The sequence below is a fragment of the Vigna umbellata genome, chromosome 11 (genome assembly GCF_029865625.1).
Source record: "Vigna umbellata cultivar VRB3 chromosome 11, Vumbellata_1.0, whole genome shotgun sequence".
Lineage (NCBI taxonomy): Eukaryota > Viridiplantae > Streptophyta > Magnoliopsida > Fabales > Fabaceae > Vigna > Vigna umbellata.
Window position 1 is genome coordinate 21,715,890 of NC_142175.1, and position 7,299 is coordinate 21,723,188.

A 7,299-nucleotide genomic window follows, 5' to 3' on the forward strand; every position below is an offset into this window, starting at 1 on the left:
AACTGGGATGTGGTCGAGACTGGGTATTTAAATGCCCAGTTGAACGCGTTGAAGGTCGTTCGAGCTAAAGACAAGGCGACCTTGTATCTGCTATACCGAGCTGTTGACGAATCCGGCTTTGAGAAGATAGCAAATGCAAAATCTTCCAAAGTAGCATGGGATATACTCAAAAAAGCAAACAAAGGAGATGAAGGAGTGAAGGAGGTTCGTCTTCAAAACCTTAGGGACGAGCTGGAAAACATCAGGATGAAAGAGTCTGAAAGCGTATATGAGTTCATTACTCGGGTGGAGACTGTGGTGAACAAACTGAATCAGAATGGTGAGAGTCTTTCATCAAACTGAGTTGTTGGAAAAATTCTAAGGTCATTGGCAAATGATTTTTAGAACATCGTATGCGCAATAAAAGAGTCCAAGGACCTATCAACGCTTACCCTTGAAGAGCTTGTTGGGTCCCTGGAAGCACATGAGCAGAGATGGAAAAACAAGAGGGGGGAGTCCCTTGAACAGGCTCTCCAAGCGAAGATGACAATAAAAAAGGATAATGTGTTTTATGCTCAAAGTACCAGAGGCCAAGGAAGAGGGAGAAATCAAAGTGGTAGGAAGAGGAGAATGAAGACAACATTGAATGCTATAACTGTGGAAGGTATGGGCATGTTGCCAAGGATTGCTACTTGGTAAAATGCTACAATTGTGGAAAAATGGGCCATATTTCCAAGGATTGTAGGTTAGAAAAGGAAAAAGAGGAGCCAACAAACTTCCTTGCCAAGAAAGAAGAAGAAGGATTGCTGCTAGTGACAAACATTCCAGAAACCGAGGTCAAACCGAGTTGTACTAATAACTCGGTTTGGTACTTGGACATCGTCGCAAGAAACCATATGTGTGGCGACGAGAGTTTATTCAAAGTACTTTCAAAGGAGGAGTCCGAATCCGTTTCTTTCAGTGATGCTTCGAAAGTAACCGTCAAAGGTCGAGGAACGATATGGTATCAACAAAAAAATGGGCGAATCGGAGAGATCAGAGATTTATACTACGTACCCAATCTCAAAAGCAACATACTAAGCATGGGACAGATAATGGAGAAGGGGTACTCGGTTCTGATGAAGGACCAAGAATTACAACTGAGGGATAAACTCGGGAGGCTCATCGCCCAAATAGAAATGAAGAAAAATCGCATGTACAAACTTGAGTTGAAAATAGTTCAAGACAAATGCATGCAACTTGATATAGAGGATGAGGCCATGAAGTGGCATTTGCGGTTCGGTCATCTTCACTTTGGAGGGTTGACCGAGCTGGTGAAAAAGGAGATGGTTCTCGGACTGCCTAAAATGGAATTCGAAAAGAGGTTCTATGAAGACTGTGTGATTGGAAAACAAGCGAGGACTTCTTTCCCACGGAGCTCTGAGTATCGAGCAAAAGAGCAGCTCGAATTGATCCATACCGACTTGTATGGACCAATAACTCTAGAATCATTTAGTGGTAGGAGATACTTCATCTCTTTCATTGATGATTTCTCAAGGAAGATGTGGGTTCACTTTTTGAAGGAGAAGTCAGAAGTGTTTAAAACTTTCAAGAAATTCAAAGTGATGGTAAAGAAAGAAACAAACAAAGTCATCAAAACAGTTCGATCTGATAGAGGAGACGAGTTCACTTCTGCTGAGTTCAACAAATACTGTGAGGAACATGGAATCAAGCGTTTCTTGACGGCTCCATATTCTCTGCTACAAAACAGTGTAGCAGAACGAAAGAACCAAACCATTCTCAACATGGTTCGATCTATGTTGAAAGGGAAGAATATGCCGAAGAGGTTTTGGGTAGAGGCGGTACAATGCGCAGTCTATGTGCAAAATAGATGTCCACATGCAAAGTTGGGCAAGAAGACGCCTTAGGAGATTTGGAGTGGTGTGAAGCCGAGTGTCTCTCATCTAAAGGTGTTTGGTAGTGTGGCCTATGGGCAAGTACCAAGTCAGAACAGGACAAAATTAGAAGATCGGAGAAAGAAGTACATATTTATCGGGTATGATAAATATTCTAAAGCATATAAATTGTTTGATCATGTTAACAAGAAAGTAGTGGTGAGACGAGATGTTCACATGGAGGAAACGAAGGAGTGGTGCATGAGTAACCCGGTCGTAAAAGAAACTAGCTCGGAGATTGTTGTACCTTCAACAACAACAACCACCGAGTCCTCACATCAAGAAACCGAGCCACAATAGCCTAGGATGAGAAGTCTACAAGAAATATACGAAACTACAAATGAAGTTCATGTTGTATGTCTTCTGGCCGACTCTGAAGATTTGAGTTTTGAGAAAGTTGTCCAAGAAGAGAAGTGGAGAACAACCATGGATGAGGAGATCGGAGCGATTGAACGCAACAAAACTTGGGAACTGACTGACCTTCTTGAAGGAGCTCGACCCATTGGAGTAAAATGAGTGTACAAAAAAAGCATGAATGTTGAGGGAGAGGTTGAGCGTTATAAGGTTCGACTCTTGGTAAATGGCTATAGACAAAAGGAGGTGATAGACTATGATGAAGTATTTGCTCCTATCACGAGAATGAAGTCAATCCGACTTTTGATCTCGTTAGCTGCTCAGAACCAATGGCCAATTCTACAGATGGATGTGAAGTCGGCCTTTCTAAATGGAGTACTGAAAGAGAAGGTGTACGTCGAGCAACCACTCGGGTACATGAAGAGAGGGGATGAGAAGAAAATGCTAAGATTGAGAAAAGCCCTCTATGGACTAAAGCAGGCTCCCCGTGCCTGGAATGAGAGAATAGACGGGTATTTCAAGAAGACCGGGTACGAGCAATGTCCGTACGAACATGCTTTGTACACAAAGAAATCAAAGAAGGATATGATGGTAGTTGCTCTCTATGTCGACGACCTCATATTTACCGAAAGCAACATGAAGCTGATTAAGGAGTTTAAGGAGGTAATGAAAAAAGAGTTCGAGATGACAAAATTAGGCCTGATGAAATATTTTCTTGGCCTGGAAGTGAAGCAATAAGAGGAAGGGATTTTTATATCCCAAGAAAGGTACACGCTTGAAATTTTAAAGAAGTTTAAAATGGAGGACTGCAACTTGGTTTCTACTCCAATGGAACCAAGCACTAAACTCTCGAAGTTTGATGGAGGAGAACGAGCTGATTCTTGGAGATATCCAAGTTTAATCGGAAGTCTGAGGTACCTTACAAGCACGAGACCCGACTTAATGTTGAGTGTTACATGGAGGATCCAAGCTACACACATTGGAAGGCCTTGAAGATAATTTTGAGATATATTCGAGGAACACTATCACTTGCTCTTTTCTATTCAAAATTAGATGACTATCGACTAGTGGGTTACTCGGATAACGATTGGTGTGATGATGTTTAAAGATCGAAAATGTAGTTTGGGTTAGGTATTCCTACTTGGAAATACTGCTTTTACTTGACTGTCTAAGAAGCAACCCATTGCCACCCTGTCTACCTGCAAGGAAGAGTATGTGGTGGCCTCTTGGAGCGTGTGTCATGCAGTCTGGCTTTTAAATCCATTAAGACATCTGGGAGTGATCCAAGATGAAGGGACTGTGATCCGAGTTGATAACAAGTCGACGATCGAGTTGACAAAGAACCCAGTTAATCACGGAAGGAGCAAGCATATCGACGTTCGTTTTCATTTCGTCCGAGAATAAGTAAGAGAAGGAAAGGTCAAGCTAGAGCATGTTGAAAGCCAAACTCAAGCCGCGGACATATTCACTAAGCCACTACCAACCACACTACTGGAGAATTGTAAAAACCAACCACACTACTGGAGAATTGTAAAAAGGTTATTGGAATGAGAAATGGGAAGAGTATTTAAGTTTAAGGAGATATTTGTTATGAAACTTAAATTAGGAAATTTATTTCTTGTTGCTTGGTATTCCTAGTATTAATGGTTTTAGGTGACAGACCTACTCAATAGGCATTATGATTTATTTCTGACATTTGAAGAGGCAAACTCTTGCTAATAAATACTTGAAATAATTCATTTGAAAAAATGCAAAAGAAAGAAAGTTTTAAAAGCTGATGCAGCACGTTTGCTTTCTGATGTTGCAGCCTCTGCCATCTTCTTATTTTCTTTGTGGGCTGCTGGATGGGAAGCTACACCTTGCCGTTCATATGGATTTTCCGAATAGAAATTCTTGGTGCCTTGGTTTCTATTCAATTAATATAGTTGCTTGTTGGTATTCTGGTATATGAAGCCATTAATAGAATCATTGCTGGTCCTAGAAGCGTGGATGGTTTCTTAATGTTTTTAGTTTCGGCGTCTTGTGGTTAATATCATCATGGCTTTGTTATTGGGTCATGATCATGGTCACAGACGTGGAGATGGACATGGCCACAGTCATGGATTTACAGTTTCTACCCATCATGATGCAAAACATGCAAAAGATGAGCACCATCACACACATGATCACACATACCATCACGATGATCATCATTCAAAAGATGAATCAAAAACTAAGAAGAAGAAGCAATGGAACATAAATGTACAAGGGCTTATCTCCATGTCCTTGGAGATTCTATCCAGAGTATTGGAGTAATGATGGGGGGAGCGGTAATATGGTATAAACTCTAGTGGCAAATAATTGATATAATTTGCACTCTAATATTTTCAGTAATAGTTTTGGTGATGACCATCAATATGCTGCGAAATATTTTGGAAGTCTTGATGGAGAGCACGCCTCGTAGGATAGATTCTACTAAGCTAGAAAGGGGACTGTTGGATATGGAAGACGTGGTGGCTGTTCATGAACTGCACACATGTTCCATTACAGTCGAAAATGTTTTACTATCTTGTCATGTTAAAATCAGACATGAAGCAGATGCAGACCTAGTGCTGGACAAGGTTATAAATTATATCAAACAGGTATATAATATCAGTCACGTAACCATACAGATAGAGCGCTAGATTTCTTCTTCTATTGAATATTTCGTGACAGTGAATAATTAGAGAGGAAGGATTTAGTAGTTGAACTTGGGAATTATCCTTCTCAAACTCAAATTTCTCTATGGCAATTTGTGAAGTAGTTTGATATGAAAAGTATTAAATTTAGATTAAATTCTGATTGAATGGATTAAAGTCTTCCAAAAGATTTTTGTTGATGGGTAGTCATTACTATAGTTAGTGTGAAGGAGCTAAATTTTGGAATTTCTGTTTTTCATGTCTCATATTTATTGTTCTGCATTTTAATCTGATGAAACTTGTTTGGGAAAGATGAGAAACTATTCACTTGTCTTATATATTGAAATGAATTTGTAGATCTATAAACATCAATCCGTAATGTGATTCATGTAAGAATATTAAATGTTTTGCCTTGTAGATATAAGTGTTGTAATCAATATCAAAACTTTATGCAAATATCTCGCGAATGTCGATGGCCGGTTATGTATTTTGGAAATGAAAATTTATGGGTGAATAAGTATATTTTGGTTTGAATGTATATGTACGTAGTGTAGGAATTTTACGGAGTGCAGAATTTAATGTACGAGTGCAAATATGGTGAACTTCAAATATGAGATAGATCACTGGAAATGTTCAATTTTAATTTGTATTATTATGTAGTCCATATTAGAAATGATATATTACTGGGTAAAGAATTGTCTTGTTGGGTTTTTGTAAGAAACTAGATAAATTTGAAGTATAAATTATCTATCTAGGCAAAAGATTTTCAAATTACGAAAATAGATAAGTCGTAGGGTCTAGATACTTCAAATGAAGAAGTCATGTCCTTTACATGACTCCCTCATACAATGGTTAGAAGTGAAGTCGTACACCCCAAAACAATTTTAGGGCATGGTAATCGATTACTCAAACTTGTAATCGATTACCACAGCTTTTCATCATAAAAAAAATTAAAAGAAAATTGAAGTTGTAAGAGTTGACGAACTTTCTCCTATTGAAGTTGTGCACCTCCCACACATTTCTACTTTTTTAATTTTTTAATTTTTTTATTAATTAAAATAATTTATAATTTATAAATTTAAATGTATTTAAAATAATTAAAATTATATCTAATTAATAATTAAAGTTTTCCTAATATTATTAAAAAAATAAATTTCATGATTTTAATTATTTTAGTAATTAAATTAAATGTTTTATATAATAATTTCAATTAAATAATTTATAACTATAATTATTGTAATTATGTAATTAAAAATTCAAAAAAAAATATATTTTATTATATATTTTTTTAAACTTTTATTATTATAGCATATTTTTTTATAAATTATTATTAATTAATAACCTTATTTTTCATTATAAACTATTTAAATTAATAAAAATATTAAATATAAATAATTTAAATTAATAAAAATATAAATTAATTAAAATTGTAGGAATTAACGACTTTTTGTGTTGAGCTCGTGCACCCCTCACACTTTCACTTTTTTAATTTTTTTTATTTAAAATGATTTATAATTTTTAAATAATATATTTAAATGTATTCAAATAATTAAAATTATATCCAATTAATAAATAACTTTTTTGAATATTATTAAGCAAATAAACTTCATGATTTTAATTATTTTTGTAATTAAATTCATTTTTTATAAAATGATTTCAATTAAATAATTTCTAACCAAAATTATTGTAATTACATAAATAAAAATGTATAAATTTATTTTATTTCATGGGTAAATGTGTGCAGGGGACACGACCTCTTTATTTGAAGTCTTTGGACCCTTCACAATGCCTATTTTCGTAATTCGAAATTTTGTTGTCTAGATCGATAATTTATACTTTAAATAGTTTCCTACAAAAACCGTGTTGTTGATATACTAGTTGAGGTACAAATATATGAGTAAGAGTTTGAGTTAAACTAAATGACATTAATTGACATAGGTGTGCTTGAAGTATGCTATTGGCAGTATGTGGAATTGGTATTATATGGTCTGCCTTGGTTGTGGTAAATGAGTTAAAGTTAAGATTATGGTATGACCAAGTTAAGAAAGAGGGAATAAGGGTCTGGTACGTGAACTTTTTAGATTTAGGAATAATGGGATAATAATTATAATGAAATATGGGTAATTAAAAATTGAATGTAGCCTGTAAGGAGTTAATAAGTAAAAAGGGTCCTGTTAAGTTATTTAATTGACTCAACATGTTATAAATGATAGCTTATTTTACTTAATATTACATACTTAACTATGTTATGCATAATCAGACTTGATAAGGATAGTGTATATGTGAGTAAGTTGGAAGATAGGATTCAAACTGATATTACATAATGCTAGAATATAATTGTGCATAGAAACTTGGTTGTTTTAGGTTGATATATA

General features: G+C 35.5%; 1 pseudogene; it reads left to right on the forward strand.

Annotated features, from left to right (window-relative positions):
• Nucleotides 1-3,821: 3,821 nt before the first annotated feature.
• LOC148191173 (metal tolerance protein 1-like) lies at nt 3,822-4,930 on the forward strand (annotated as a pseudogene).
• Nucleotides 4,931-7,299: the final 2,369 nt, after the last annotated feature.